This window comes from Orycteropus afer, unplaced genomic scaffold (assembly GCF_000298275.1).
Source record: "Orycteropus afer afer isolate SDZICR_OR568_19922 unplaced genomic scaffold, OryAfe1.0 scaffold00255, whole genome shotgun sequence".
Lineage (NCBI taxonomy): Eukaryota > Metazoa > Chordata > Mammalia > Tubulidentata > Orycteropodidae > Orycteropus > Orycteropus afer.
The window spans coordinates 4,640,321-4,656,468 of record NW_006921842.1 but is presented as its reverse complement, the minus strand read 5'-3'; the positions used below and the strand labels follow the sequence as shown (position 1 = coordinate 4,656,468).

At 41.9% G+C, this 16,148-nt stretch overlaps 4 non-coding genes across 4 annotated transcripts; 1 reads left to right on the top strand and 3 right to left on the bottom strand.

Annotated features, from left to right (window-relative positions):
- Positions 1-2,690: 2,690 nt before the first annotated feature.
- TRNAY-GUA lies at positions 2,691-2,779 on the bottom strand. The gene is given in 2 exon segments: positions 2,691-2,726; positions 2,743-2,779. It is a non-coding gene; the product is annotated as a tRNA-Tyr (tRNA).
- A 3,288-nt stretch (positions 2,780-6,067) lies between these two features.
- On the bottom strand, positions 6,068-6,155 carry TRNAY-GUA. Its single transcript is given in 2 exon segments — positions 6,068-6,103; positions 6,119-6,155. It is a non-coding gene; the product is annotated as a tRNA-Tyr (tRNA).
- Positions 6,156-10,310: 4,155 nt separating this feature from the next.
- TRNAA-AGC lies at positions 10,311-10,383 on the top strand. Its single transcript has one exon. It is a non-coding gene; the product is annotated as a tRNA-Ala (tRNA).
- A 4,968-nt stretch (positions 10,384-15,351) lies between these two features.
- TRNAY-GUA lies at positions 15,352-15,439 on the bottom strand. The gene is given in 2 exon segments: positions 15,352-15,387; positions 15,403-15,439. It is a non-coding gene; the product is annotated as a tRNA-Tyr (tRNA).
- Between the last annotated feature and the right edge of the window lie 709 nt (positions 15,440-16,148).

The window sequence follows — 16,148 nt, the reverse complement described above, 5'->3', positions numbered from 1 at the left end:
GAAGCCAATCTAAACTAGTTGCTAGGGAACATAGGTTTCTAGGGAACATAGTTACATAGAAGAATGAGTATAGAATTTAAGAAGTTAAGGTGACCTAAGTTGTGGTGACTTGATTTATGGGAACAGGAATGTTAGTTTAAATTTTAATATGCCAATTGTATATGCATGTACTTTTCCCAATATTGATTAACTTGTGATTGATTGTATGACATATGAATGGTGCACTTTTCCCATGTTAAACTTGTATATAAGTTTGAGAATAATTATAATAAAATTGGCACTGCTTTGCAATGGCTCTGAGTGTCCCTCCCGTTCCCATCCTTTAACTTTTCTCTCATTTTTAACTCATTCTCTTACCCCCTGTTCTAGAATTGTCGCGCTGGCCACGACAGGAATCCATACTGAAGACTGTAGTCTTTGATCATTAGTAAATGCTTCAAGTCCTCTTTGCTTTCAGCAAGCAAGGTTGTCCTATATACATATGGCAGGTTGTTAATGAGTCTTCATCCAATCCTGATGGCTTGTTGTTCTTCATATAGTCCAGCTTCTGTGATTATTTGCTCAGTGTACAGAGTAACTAATATGGTGAGAAGATAGAACTGTGATGCATACTTTTCCTGATTTTAAACCATGCAGTATCCCTTTATTAGGGTCAAACAACTGCTTCTTGATCTATTTACAGGTTCTGAATGAGCACAATTAAGTGTTCTAGAATTCCATTCTTTGAAATGTTATTCATAATTTGTTATGATCCACACAGCGGAATGCCTTTGTGTTAAGATTATGGCCTAGGAAACCCTATGAGGCAGTTCTGACCTATACAGTTGTTGTGAGTCAGAATCTAAGGTACACAGCAACAACTATCATATTCTAGTGATCAAAATACCCTTTTACCAAAGGACCTGGTGAGGAACTCAACTTTAAAGTTTACTGAAGTTTCCATTTCTAATATTTGATTGTTTGAGATTTGAAAACTTAATTTAGTATTTTGAATACTTTGTTTAAGTTTTTAAAATGTAGTTTAATTGTACTTTGCACATTTAAGTTTTTAACTTTCAGGGGTTTTTTATTTTGTGAATAAGATGTCTAAATATGTGACAAGTATGTATTTCATTAAAAAAAACCTTATCTGGCGTCTGTTACATGTTTGTATTTATATTTGTATTTACATGTATACATGTAATATACATGTATTATTTATTTGTATTTTTGTTGCAAATATATGTTGTCAGATGCACACACGGCCGGAACTCAGGCTTACTCAGTCCTACTTTCCCAGGTCCTGTACTGATAGGTTTCCCCTTGAGATCCAAAATCACACTTCCCTTGTTTGTGGAACCGTAGAATCCAGGTGGTCCTGGGGGTGATTACTACAAGAAAATGGGAATCTCATTCCCGGCGCCCGCGCCCTCAGCTTAGACCTCCACCCCTTCTAGTCGACCGAGGAGGTGCCCACCAGGGGGCGCCATCCGCGCCTTTACTGCATAGTGGAGCGCCGCGGTTCCTTTGATTGGATTCCACAGTGGAGTGGACTCTGACTGCGGCTGGGTGAAACCGCATGAAAGCTTGCTCCACCATCTTTCTGGAAGGGGGCTGAGACGATTTTGAGGAGCATCAACATAAATCTGCCCTCTTGCGGCCAGATAATACCCACGCAGCTCCTGCGCGGGCGCGAAGCAACGTACAGAACTGACAAAAAAAACCTCACTGCCATGGAGTCGAATCTGACTCATAGCGACCCCTCCTTGGATTTCTGAGGCGGTATCTCTACGGAAGTAGATTGCTCAGTCTTCCTTCTGTGGAGTGGCTGGTGCGTTTGAACCGCCATTCTTCTAGTTAAGTGACACTTAAGTCCACAGTAATAACCTGCGATGACAACTTTTGCCCAACAGGCCCCAGCATATTCCTTAAGTAACGCTATGCCCGCGTTTTTTCATGGAGTATCGAAACCGCTAATAAATTAGACTGGACTCCTTGAGTTCTCATCCTCCCATTTCAATGTGGGTTTTTTTTTTTGTTTTTTTTTTTGAAAGAACTTCTGTCACGTGTTCTCTGCTCCTTTATGAAAGAGTTGTGAGAGGAACAGACGCGGGTTCCGCTTTTAAATTCTTGACACCGACGTCTTCAAAATACAGTAACAGTGAATGAAATGGGAGCACACTTTGGAGTTTCTTCAAAAGATAGGGAACTGGGGACGGGTATGAGAGGGAGTAGATAATGCAAGAGTGCCTGTCAATTCTGCCAGCGTAATGGCGGCAATGGGAGTTCATCACATGATTTTCTCTACTTTATGTAGGTTTGAAATTGTCATGATTATTCAAAAAGTACCATCATAACAGAAGTATCGTCAAACCTTCAAAAAATATATAATACATAAATGAAAACCTTGAAAGTAGGGCGTCCTTCCCGTTCCTCACACTCCTCCTGCCCCCTTCTCAGTAGAAATCATTAGAAAATAGGAGTAAGAGACCCCTTCTTACTCCAGCGACCCAAATGATCTGGGAAACAACTACTGTTAAGCAGTTTCTTTATAGGATGGGTTGTATATATATTTTTTAAAGATTACTAGAAGTACATATTTGAGCATACTTATCATTTTGTTCTCTAAGTTCCCTTACATGCGCTAAGGAGCTTTTGCTACCGAACCCACAGAATGTCAACGGAGGGGAAAAAAAAAGAAGGCAGGCGAGTCCTTCGAGCCGGATTCGAACCAGCGACCTAAGGATAGCTAGTATGATACACCTACAGTCCTCCGCTCTACCAACTGAGCTATCGAAGGAGCCTTCCCGTGTGTTTCTTAGGATACTTTAAATAGTATTTCTCCCAATGCTATTGTTTTGGTTCCATTTAAATTTATTTCAGAATTGCAGGTAAATATAAGGGAGTTCTCTGAAGTGTTAGAAATGTTTTATGAAGTGATCTAGGTGGTTATTGCACAAGTGTATAAATATGCAAAAATTCATCCCCTTAAAAATTTAAGATCTGAGCTTTTTATTATATACATGGCCTTTTGGTTAAGATCAAGTGTAGTGTGTGTGTGTGCATATATATGTTCATGAAAAAAAATCCACCACCAATATTCTATGTCCTGCTCCCCGCGTATATAGATCCATAGCGCCTATTAATGCCTGTTGTCTCCCTATGCGGTCTGCTTAGCGCCTTCTCCTTCAGAATTTCCTTCATTGGTGGATAAATGGTAAGGTTATTCTAAATATAAACAACTGGGTTGAAGAGCAGCGTACTATCTCGAAACAGAGTTACTGCCCAATTCGTTTTGGAAACATTGAAATTCTTTCTGAAGGATGAAGGAAAATTATGTATAGACGCAAATGCATTAATGAAATATGAGAGGTGTGTGTGTTAACTTTTTTATAAAAAGGAATTACATGGCTAATGTATTGCACAATTATAGTGAGGCACGTAAATGAAACACAACTCCCCCTTCAGATTAAAAAGAAAATGTAGATATTCCATTTATAGAGATAGTGTAGTGCATTGCAGATAAGCGCCAAATATGGCTCTCAGGTTCCTGACTTCTAAGACAGAATGAGCACCGATGGGTAAAAAAAGGAAACAATGTAGAAAGACTTTTATTGATTATGTATTTATGGAAAAGATGATCCAGTTGATGTATTTATTTTTAAAAATTGCTTATTAAAATGAAAGTTCTCCATAACAATACTGATGGAAAAAAAATGTCATTTTTCTTCAAACAGGTCTTGTCCAATGATTTCTGTGAGAAATATTGATGGCACATAGTTAAGATTTAATTCAGTGATTCGATTCCTTTCCATGAGAAACTAAGAATATCTGATGTAGTGAAAAATTGTTTCCAATAATCTAACCTAATTCAGCAGAAATAGGAGAAGCTAGGGCAGAGGAGGAAGCCTAGAAAAACCGAGCCTCTGTGTCAGGTGGTATTTCCCACATGTCTGGCCTGAGTCTGGGACTAAACCAAACCAAACTCACTGCCATCGAACTGCCAGCCATCTGGTTAGCAGTCAAATGCCTTGGACACTACTGAGCTGTCATTCCACTGTCAAACCTCAGGATCTCAGTCCATTCTCTCTCAGATAAAAGCTTCTCTAATTTTCACAGAGAGGAAGGCAGAAATGGTGCCTGAAAGAAGCCTCGGCATTTTCCCCTACGTGCTAGATTGCGAGTGCTCACTTGAGCAGCCCTAGAGCTTCCGGTCTTCCGGTCACATGATAATACAGAATTGATTTTATTCTGAAAAACTCTTACAGTTATCTCGCCAGTTCTTTTACCTACAAAGTTCCATCTCAGGGACTTTAAAGTTACAGTTCTATCTGCCTTGAATGCTTTTTCCCCAAGACTGAAGATATAAGGGCAAGTAATCCACACTTCTTTTGATTCAGAGTATAGTGTCAGAAGTACAAGCTATATGATTCTTTGGGGACAAGTTTTCCCCAAGACAGATTGAAAATTATAGTATGAAATCAACAAATCCAAACCTTCCGAATTGCTTGTGCTCTTAAAAATGACCACACAAGACCATTTCTTGATGTTGATCACTATGAGTTTCACGACTATCTCATATATATGTTCCACCTCTGGCCTGAGATTTCTGCTTCCATAGCTTAAATGGCTACAGGAAATATGCACATTGTGTTGTCTTCTGCTCTTATTCCTGAGGTCAGGCAGGACTTCTCAACTCCTGACTCCTTGTAGTCCAGCAGTAGTAATTATGACCTGGCAGCAGGGCTGGCGTCTTCAGTCTCAAGCAAAGTTACACATGCAGCGCCCAGGAGATTGATTAGCAGTCTAATGCTTTAGCCACTTAGCCACTTCATGCGCTCTTTTATCTGTGTTTCGTCACCAATATTAGTAAGTCAGCCTCGCCTGACAACCTCAGCGCTTCGCCTGGGCCCTGTCTAGTCGTCCAAGGACATGGCCACGAGGGGGCGCCATCCGAGCCCTTCATGAGCAGCATGGCGCGAGGTTTCCGCAATCTGCAATCTCTGAGACCACTGTGAGAGCCACGCCCGGGCTATTTTTATTACTCAATATTAATACTTATATTACTTATTAATATAAATCAACCTGGTCCGTTGTTTTTTTCCACTCCAACTCGAATCCGCTCTAGGAACGAAGCAACCCAGGAGAACTGTAGCGGGTGGCAAATATTCGCGCAGTTACAATCCAGACTCGATAATTTTTCCCTAGACACAGGCCCAACTACATTCCGCATAGGCGGCCACCTCAACTAGCGGTGGCCTCACCTTTCCAGCGTACCCACCCGAACTCTTGGTTAAATTTGAAGGAAGAAAATTTTTTAGTCAATTTTCTTCCCCTCCTAGTGTGTGAGCTGTAGGGCGCGAGGAACGGGTTTGATTCGTTTTTAATCCTAACACCGACCTAAAGAAAGCAGTTGCGGGAGAAATGAGATCACGTTTCGGATTTATCCAAAAAGATCAGGGACAGGATGTATGTTTAGGGGTAAATGATGCAGAAATAGTTGTTTAATTAGGGTGGTTGCATCTGGGTGATGGGTACAATGAGTTATTTATACCATCTACTGCTTTTGTGTTATGTTTGAAACTGTCGCCAATAAAATGGCTCCTTCGAAAGAATCAAGATGGCAGAGGTCCCCGATGGCCATCGCATAGCCAACAGAAATTAAAGTGAAAACCTTGAGCCAGAGAACTTCCTTGCTTTCCACAGACTTCCCGAGAGCCTTTTCAACTGAATGATGTCATGCGCGCGGTCCCTGATTTGTTGGTCTGGCGTGGACATGGCAGGAACCTTAACCCTAACTCAGTTACAGGAGTGGGAATACAAATTGCATTTGATGAAACAAGGGTGGGGGCCAGAGGCAGGGATGCCGCAGGACAGTTGGGGTCAGGAAAGGAGGGAAAAAGAGGGCGTCGCTTTTGCCAAGTGCAAATTTCACAAGTGAAAAATGAAAACTCAATGCTAGCAATGCCCAACCTTTCCCTGAAGCAACAACCAACCGCCACCATATATGTATCTACTTTGAAAGGGTCTAAGCATCTGAGAAAGTCAGCATCTATGGAGATTAGGCCTGCAGTTTTCAAAACTATCGTCCTTCGAGCCGGATTCGAACCAGCGACCTAAGGATACCTAGCTAAGCGACCTACAGTCCTCCGCTCTACCAACTGAGCTATCGAAGGAGTGGTAATAGATACCTCTCTTAAAAACCTTAAAATGATTGGTCTGAAAGGAGCCTTTTGGTTTCACTTTGATTATATTGTGTTTATATTTATATTGAAAGTATAGCTAATCCTCAGTATTCCTTTTATGGACTGGAAGTGTTCCATATAATGGCTTGGATATGGTTTTATGAATTTATAAATATATAAAAATGTATTCGGTTGTTTTAAGATATTATGATATTACTAAGTATGTAAGTTGTATCTCAAAATAAAACAGTCCCAGCATCTTATGTCCTACTTCTCAAGGTATAATATACCAAAAAAAAAAAAAAAAAACTCACCCCCGTGGAGTTGATTATACTTATATCAAACCCTCCTTGGGTTCCGGAGGCGGTATTTCTACGGTAGATTGCCCAGTCTTCCTTCCCAGGTGTGGCTGGTGGGTTTAAACCGACCGACTTCTACTTAGTCAAATGCCTTAGACACTGAGCCACCAGAGCTCTCAAGGACTGATATAGCAAAGGTGAATCCTTCGGATTAGGCCTGATGTGCTTCTGTCTCATTACCTCTTTTCCCTTTTAAAAGTGTTTTGGTTTGTTAGGTAAATGATGTTGTTGTTGTTGTTATGTGCCGTCGAGTCAAACCCGACTCATAGCGACCCCTCCTTGGGTTTCCGAGGCAGTATCACTACGGAAATAGGATTGCCCGACCTTCCTTCCGAGGAGTGGCTGGTGGGTAGGTTACCCTAAATACAGACAACTGGGTTGTAAAAGATTCCAGGATCATGAAATAGCAATGTCCAGTGCATTGTAGCACTATTGAGATTCTCCTTTCTGAAATTCTAAGGGGAAATCATGTACATTCATAACTCTAATGAGTAAAGTGTGTGGAGTGTTTTGTGCGTGTATGTGTGTGTGTGAATTTTTTTTAGTTGGATAAATGCTTTGGGTGGTTCATATTATATTGCACAGTGGAGCAATTAAAACGAAACAAAAACCCTCAACAATTTTAAATGGAAATATAAATGCACATTTTTCAAAGCAAATTGTCAAATATCAAAGTTTAGCAGGGATTGTTGCAGGCTCAGCTTCTTGCACCTAGGGTAGGAATGAACCCCAATGGGCGATATGCTATAAACCCTCTGGAGAGAAAAGGCTTTCCTTGATGATGCATGTAAGGAAAAGATTATTAAGTGGATTTCTCTGTAAAATATCTCCATAACTATATGATTGAAACAAATTTTTTAAATTGTTTAAATGGCAACTACAACACTTCCCATCAGAAATATTAAAGCATATTTAACTCAATAATTAAATTCCTTTCCTTGAGAAAGTAAGCAACTATCATCTGGTAACATTTCCTAACCTAACAGAGAGTAAAAAGCTAGGGCGTGACGGTGGGGCTTGGAAAATGGGTAGTTTTTCTCCCATATTATCAGGTATCCTCTCCGGGTCTTGGAAACCAAATGTAAAAGCAACAGAGATGCCAACGTATGGTGAAATTTCAGGATACTGCTGGACTCAATTGCTAATGCAGCAAAATCTCTTCCAAGATACAGAAATAATTTCCAGGTGACAGAGGAACAAGAAGTCTCAGAAAGCAAACAGGAAGGAGCACGTCCACCTTTCCTCCTCCATCCTTGACTTCTTTCTCTGGCCTCCCTTTGGCAAAGCTTAACAGGAATCAGGTAATAAAAACAGCCACGTGGACTATAGAGTCCCATCCCTATGCCACAAGGTGAGTGAAAGAAGGATGAGTTTGAAATTTAAAGTCAATAGTTGCACCAGTGGTGAAACTTCCTTGTGAATTCTAAGGTAACACTCTTGATTTTGCCTAAGGCACTTGACTGCTAACCAGAAAGTTAGTGGTTCAAAACCACCAGCCACTCTGTGGAAAGACAGCTGGGCAACATATTTCCCCAAAATCTTAAAAGCTAGCAAGCTGCCATCTAGATGCAATTATGGGTCTTTCCTCGTCCAGGGAAAAGAAGAATGAAGAAAAACAAAAATTCATGGAAACAATTAGTCCTAGCGACTGGTACACCATCTAATCTGCAGCCTATACGACTATGAGACCAGAAGAACTAGATGGTGCCCGGCTACCACTGTCATCCACTTGGAAGGGGATCTATATAGGAGATCCTTGATGGAGAGGGAGAACAATGTGAAACAAAACTCAAAATCATTTGGAGAAAAAAAAAGGTGGGGGGGGGGGGGACCAGGTTTGCTGGTCTGATAGAGCCTGGTGGAACTGCTGAGACTATGGCCCCTAGCTGCCCTTCAGATCTGGAATTGAACCCACACCTGTGGTTTCCAGCCAAACAAAAGACAGGCATATGAGTTGAACATTTACCTCAAGTAGATACACTCCTTGGAGAGAACAATCATGGGAGAAAGAAGGGCTGCCTATGCACAGGGAGACAGCTCAGGGGGCAGGAGTGCATGGAGGGATGGACACTGGGAAGAGGTAATCGTGGGGATTAATTGGTTGGGTTTTGTTGCATTGTGGAAAATTGTGGTCAATGTCATGAGACAAAGTGTATGTGAACTGCTGTATGGAAAGTGAATTTGCTCTGTAAATTTTCACCCAAATCACAATAAAAAATAAATAAAAATAATATACTTCCCCAAAGACTTACCACCTTGGAAATGCAAAGGGGGTTGCTGTGAGTAGGAATCCACTCAATGGCAGTGAGTTTGGTTGGGTCTTGATTTTCATTTTACTTCTGTGGAAACTGAGAGATTGGAGAATTTAATACCTAATCTGATGTTACTGGAAACAAGACCTCCAAGTTCATGGCTCAAAGCCTCTATACAAACCAGCTGCACCCAGTTCACAGGTCACGCCAAAACACAACTCATGGATCTGAGCTATGGGTTGAGCTATTTTCTTTCACTCCAGTTCTACACTTATCCCCTCAATAGAGTCATGGGAAAGAAGCAGGGAGAAAAGAATGAGTGGAGATCAGATTGACATCTGTAGCTGCATAGATTCTGTCCAGAGAAGACTAACAAGAAAGCTCTCAATGATCATGACAGAGTCAAGGCAAGGCTGACGTTGAACTGGTTTGAGGGAATTGATGGGTTTATTCACATGCCTGGATCATTTAAGTTTTTAACTCTCATGCCTAATTTGTGGGGGTGCAGTAAGATGGGAGTTTCTTTCCACAGAAAGTTACCTTCCCGCCCCCCAACCCAAATTGCAATGAGAAAGCAAAAGAGAAGATGAAGCATTAAGGGCAGTATAAAGGTCTTGAAAAGAGGTGCCCTGCACAGCCTACAAACATAGAGTCACTTTCTCAAATAAGCTCTTTGGCCTTGTCCATTTCAATGTTGATCATCTTTCACCAGTTTAAAAGAGGAATTCATGCAAAGAAGAAGTTGAAGGTGGAGATGTTGGGGGAGGGCCAGAGGCTCTTCTGGACCAACTTCTGAAAACACACCAATACACTGGACAGACCTACAAGAAAAAGAGGCAACTGCTTTTGTCTTTTAACAAGGACTCTGGTTCTAAGGCTGCAGCCATAAATATATTAACTTCTATTGTTTATTTTAGGGGGAAAAACGTGTACACAACCCTTGAGGGAAATCAGAACTACAGAAGCCAGAATGAAGTGAGAAAATTTACCAGCCGCACGCCCCCTCGTGGCCTAGCACAGGAGGTGCTAAAGAAAGCCAGACAGAGGGTCTTAAGGGGCGTTCGTAGACCATAGTGACCCTGGACAATCTGTTTCTAGGGACAGCAGTGTGGAAATTTTAGGGGCTTAGGGATTGAAGGGAATTATTGGGAAAGGTAACGCCGAGCCTCACTGCTTGAGAAACTTGATTTTCCTTCATAGCAGCACCGCAATGTCCTTCCGGTTCCCAGTTTCCGTTGATACGAATCCACCGTTAAATGTATGACTGATTGCCCAGATTTTCTGTGGACTTCGCGTCCTGCTCCACCAGCACTCTGTGTCCTTCTCCCGACAGAACCCAGTAAGCTGAAACAGGTCGAAAGTGATCCTGCAGGGGCGGAACTTCTCCAAGGGTTATCTGATCACACCGATTCACAGTCCGGCACTTGGTCTTACCGGCTAACTACAAATAGTAACTAATACACTTAGAAATGACAAATCATGAATTACTTCTAGGTTTTAAAGAGTGTAAAGGATGTACAAACACACGTCCAGTTGGGGAATTAGCTCAAATGGTAGAGCGCTCGCTTAGCATGCGAGAGGTAGCGGGATCGATGCCCGCATTCTCCAGTTTTATGTTCTTGTCCTCTGACTTCTTTCTTTCATCCTCTGCAAGTACCTGACAAAAACGTGGTGTGAGTTTAATAAGCGCCCATTTCTTCATAGGAATGGTCTTTTCATGAAGAACCACTCATTTTGAAGTATGTTCATGTTGGGACAGGGCTAAAATAACCAACTTGCATTTCCATCATAATTTCCTTATCTAAATCTTTGTCTCTGCCATGTGATTTTTGCAAATCTATGTTTTAGTCCTTTGTATATTAACATTACATTTTAATTCTCAGAATCTATTTCCCACATATCCTGCCTATTGAGTTGCTCTTCAGTTTCACAACAGGGAGAAATTCACTTCCAATTCTTATTGAGATGGTGGAGAGCCAGAGAATGTGTGGTTGTATTTGAGATTTGTCTTTTCACATTTGACAGCTCTGGTGGCCTAAAGCATTTGACAGCTACCCATAAGACTAGTGGTTTAAACTCATTAGCCACTCCTTGGGAAGAAAAGTGGGCAATCTACCTCCATAGAGATACTGCCTCGGAAACCCAAGGAGTTGGGATAGACTCAATGGAAATGACTTTGTTTGTTTTTTCATTTCACATTCACTTTTTCTCTTCCGGAGTCATCTAGCTGTATCTGGGGTGGTACTGATGTTGCTAGTGACGCTGGATGTGGTAGTTAAGTTGTGTGTCAACTTGGCTGGGCCTGGTTTTGAGTGGCTGGGCAGCTGGATGTCATTATTCCCTGTAGTGAGAATGGTAATGAACTCCATGGTGGGATCTACTGGAGCAGGTGAGTAGATGCCTTAGGGATGTGGTCTGCTTCCTGTATATAAGAATAAGCTTTGAGACAGATCTCCGCAGCTTTTTGGCACACTTGGATCCTGCAGCTGGCCAAGTCATCAGTGAGTGTCCCGCCATGTTGTGTGCTGATTTGGGACCATCTCTGGACTTGAACTAGTAGCTTGCTATGTTGTTTGATAATCTTGGGACTGTACCATTTTATTGTTGACCTTGGGTTTGTCAGCCTCAGTAGCCAGCAGCTATCTGAGTTAAGAGATAACTCCAGCTCCAGTGGGCCGGAAGCAGGAAGCAGAGGTGAAGCCCAAGGTCAAGGGGCCTTCACCTAGCCCCTAGAGCTGGCACTTTGAACTCAGACTTCTAGCCTCTTAAACTGTAAGAGAATAAATCTCTGTTTATTAAAGCACACATTTGTGGTATTTCTGTTACAGCAGCACTAGAGAGCCAAAACACTGGAATAAGGCTCAAAAGATGAGAGGGGAATTGTGGTGGAGAACCCATCTGGATTAGAGTCCAAGGTGCCTTGACAAGAAGCTCAGTTCAGGCCTGGGGGAACCCCTGAGACTATAGCCCCTAGCTGCCCTTCAGGTTTGGAATTGAACCTATTCCTGTGGCTTCCAGCCAAACAAAAGATGGGCATAGGAGCTGAACATTTAAGTTAGGTAGATACACTCCTTGGAAAGATCAATCATGGGAGAATAGAAGGGCTGTGTATGCACAGGAAGACAGCTCGGGAGTCAGGAGTGCATGGCAGGGAAGGACACCAGGAAGAGGTAGCTATGGGGAGGAAGTGGGAGGGGAGCTGTTGCATTGTGGGAGATTATAATTAATGTCATGAGACAAAGTGTATGTGAGCTGCTGTACAGATGAATTTGCTCTGTAAACATTCACACAAATCACAATAAAATTAAAAAAAAAAAAAAGAAGAAGAAGAATAAGAAGAAGCTCAGTTCAGGAGTAGCTAATAAACTTTGCACCCCAATCCCAAATGCTATCTTTGAAAAGAGAATTGGACTATTTTTCTTTGTTATGCTTTTGACCCTAACTCACTTTCAAAAACCCAGAAGTTAATTGAGAGCATCCAATTTAGACCAGTCTCTAGATTACAGTATTCAGTCTGGATTGCACCTCAACATAAAGAAAACAAAAATCCTCACAACTGGACCAATAAGCAACACATGAAAAACAGAGAAAAAATTGAACTTGGCAAGGATATCATTTTACTTGGATCCACAACGTGGTAGTTCAGTTGATGTGTCAACTTGGCTGGGCCTGGTTGAGTGGCTGGGCAGCTGGATGTAGTATTCCCCATGATGAGACTGGTAATCAACTCCATGGTGGAATGTACTGTGAGCAGCTGAGTAGCTGCGTTAGGTAATGTGGTTTGCTTCCTATATATAAGCAGAAGCCTTGGGGAATGGTCTCTAGCTTATGGTACCTTGAACCCTGTATGTAGCCGTGTTGTTCAGCAGCCTGTCATGCTCTGCCAATATTGGGACTTACAATGGACTTGAATTAACGGCCTGCCGTGTGATTTGGTAACATCAGGACTGTGCCTTGTTACTTGTCAACCTTAGGCTTGGCAGACTCAGCAGCCAGCAGCTGTCTGAGTGAAGAAAAGCCTCCGGCTTCAGTGGGCTGGGAGCTGGAGGCACAGCTGAAGCCCAAGGCTGAGGGGCCTTCACCCAGCCCCTAGAGCCTGGCACTTTGAACTTGGACTTAAAACCTCCAAACTGTAAGAGAATAAACTCCTGTTTGTTAAGGCCATCCCTTTTGTGGTATATTCTTGTCAGAGCCACCCTAGGGAACCAGAACACACAACCCATGCCCATGGAAGCAGCAGTCAAGAAATCAAAGGATGTTTTGCACTGGAAAATCTGCTATAAAGGACCTCTTGAGAGTGTTAAAGAGCAAAGATGTCATTTTGAAGACTAAGGTGCACCTGACTTAAGCCATATATAGTCTTTTTAATAGCCTCATATGCGTGAGAAAGCTGGACAGTGAATAAGGAAGACTGCAGAAGAATGGATGCATTTGAATTGTGGTGTGGAGAAGAACATAGAATGTACTGTGGACTGTGAGAAGAACAAATAAATCTGTCTTGAAGGATGTACAGTTGGAATCCTCCTTAGAAGCGATGATGGCAAGACTTTGCTTCTTCTACTTTAGACGTGTTATAAGGAGGGACCAGTCCCTAGAGAAGAACATCATGCTTGGTAGATGGTCAGTGGAAAAGAGAAACACCCTAAAAGCTTGAGAGCGGCCATCTCAGATGCAACAATTGGCCTCTCCTCATCTGAAGGAAAAAAAGAAGGAAGAAAATCAAATACAAGTGGCAACAATTAGTTCAAGGATCTAGTGGACCATGTGAACCTTAGCCTACATGACCCTGAGACCAGAAGAAATAGATGGTGCCCAGCTACCACTGTCAACCACTCGGAAAGGGATCAGTTAAGGGAATTCTGGATACAGTGGGAGAAAAATGTAGAACAAAACTCAAAATCATAAAAAAGACCTGGCTTACTGATCTGGTGGAGAATGATGAAATCCCCAAGATTATGGCCCCTAGTCATCCTTGAGGTCTAGAATTAAACTCACTCATGTGGCTTCCAGCCAAACAATAGGCCTACAAGGTGAACAATTACACCAGGTAAGTACAATCCTTAGAACAACCAATTATGGGAGATCCGAAGGGCAGTGTTTGCACAGGAAGATAACTCAGAGGGCAGGGATTGAAAGAAAGGACAGAGGGAAAAGATAACCACTGGGAGGAAGTGGGAAGAGAGCTGTTACATTATGGGGATTGCAATCAGTGTAATGAAACAAAATTTGCTCTATAAACTTTCATCCAAATCATAATAAAAACATAATTTTAGGAAAAGAGGAAGACCCTTGATTAGATGTATTGACACAGTGGCTGCAGCAACAGGATGGAGCATAGCAATGATTTTGAGGATGGTGCAGGACGGAGCAACGTTTTCTTCTATTGCATGTTCATAAGGACCCTATGAGTTGAAACCCAGTAGATGACACCTAACAAGCAGCTCCAACAGGGATAGTCTCCAATGTGTTTAAAACAGTAATCTCAAGCCACTACCTTCCTTCAACTAACCTGGGCTTCTACAGGCTTTATTAGCTCTCCAAGTGGTTCTGATCCACACCAAAATGTGAAAACCGTTTGCCCAAAGACTAAAAGGTCTGGAGCATGGGAAGGAAAATACAAAAAAATTGCCAGACACAAAATCTTCAAACAATTCTTCCTTGATTTAATCCAAGATCTTTGTCGTTGAGAACTCGACCGTATTTGAGGTCATCTTTTCTGAGATAGGGCGGAAGTGGGACTAATATGTATTAATGAAATTGACACTAAATCAGTAAATGTGTTCTATTGTTAAGTGAGATCTCTACTATTGAGCTAATTCCCAACATGAATTAGAAATTCTGCAGATTTTTTCCATGATTTTATTTTATTTCTATTATTTTACCCCTGAAACTTTTTTTTTTTTTTTTGTCTTCTAGCAGTGGTTCTCATACCTTGCGGTACATTGAAATCACATAGAGAGCTCTTTAAAAATACCAATGCCTGGATCTCGCCTCCAAAGTGGCCAAAGTATAGGCGCTTTGTAAAATCTCCCCAAGTAATTCTGATATCCACTGAAGTTTCTCAGCAGTAGCGAGAACAAACACCATATAATCAAACAGAGTGCAAGTAGTAGTCCCGCCCGAATTTCATCCCTACCCCGCGGCTGTAGGCGGCTGCCTATAGTCGAGCCTGCCACTTGGGAAAAAAAAAACCTTCCCACAGCCTTAGAACTTTTAGACCACAAGGGGGCGCGCGTGCTCCACCAATTGCCAGTGAGCGTGGTCCCAGACAGCCCGCGGCTCTCAGTGACTCTGAACTCATGGTGGGGGACGAAGACCCTTTCTCCGGAACCCAAATTTAGCAATTCAGTCTCTGACCTACGTTGGCAGGGATCGGAGTTATTCCAACGCCACAGGTTGTGTATGAACTAGGGCTGAAGTCAGATTGCACGTATTACTAATTGTTATATGGCGACTAATGATTCAAAAGTATTAGAGAAATATGCTGCACTTCGAAAATACTCTTAAATACAGGTACACACACGATATGTGTCAATAGAAAGTGCCTTTCCGAGAATGTTTTTACAAAAAGTGAATTCCTTCGAGCCGGATTCGAACCAGCGACCTAAGGATGACTGGGAATCTCCACTACAGTCCTCCGCTCTACCAACTGAGCTATCGAAGGAATCACACTGCTTTCGTTGCTCGTCGGGAATGCGATCTCTGCACGAGGTTGATTGTACCACATGTGTTTGCCGTTTTATTTATAGGTGTTGGTGACAGGTCCAGTCCTGAGTCTCTGCGTTCTCTGTCATCTAGCACCCTTTCAGAACCAATGTTCAAAGGCCTTCTGCCCTTACAAGGGAGAAAACGGGAACACTGCCACTCGACACTTTCCAAAAAGGAAAATGAAATGATTAAGACTAACAAACAACTGATAATCACTTAGTGATGAACATCTCAGTTTTGACCTCTACTTATAAATAAATAAGTACACTAAAATGTACTACAGGGACATTAGTCCCTGTAGATAAACTGGATCGTAACACTAATTCTTTTTCTTCCTTTCTCCCTACATTCCTTCATTCCTTTTTTTAAAGTGTTTATTGGTTTTAAGTACCCTCCAGTTAGTGGTTTACCCTCCCACCTAAGAATATTTCTTTTTTTTATGAAACTCTTTTCTTGATTTTTTACGATAGTGGTCTCATACAATATTTGTGCTTTTGTGATTGTCTGATTTCACTCAGTTTGTTGTTGTTGTTGTTATGTGCCGTCGAGTCAAACCCGACTCATAGCGACGCCTCCTTGGGTTTCCGAGGCAGTATCACTACGGAAGTAGGATTGCCCAACCTTCCTTCCTCTAAATCCGTCCATGTTGTGATGTTTCATGGATT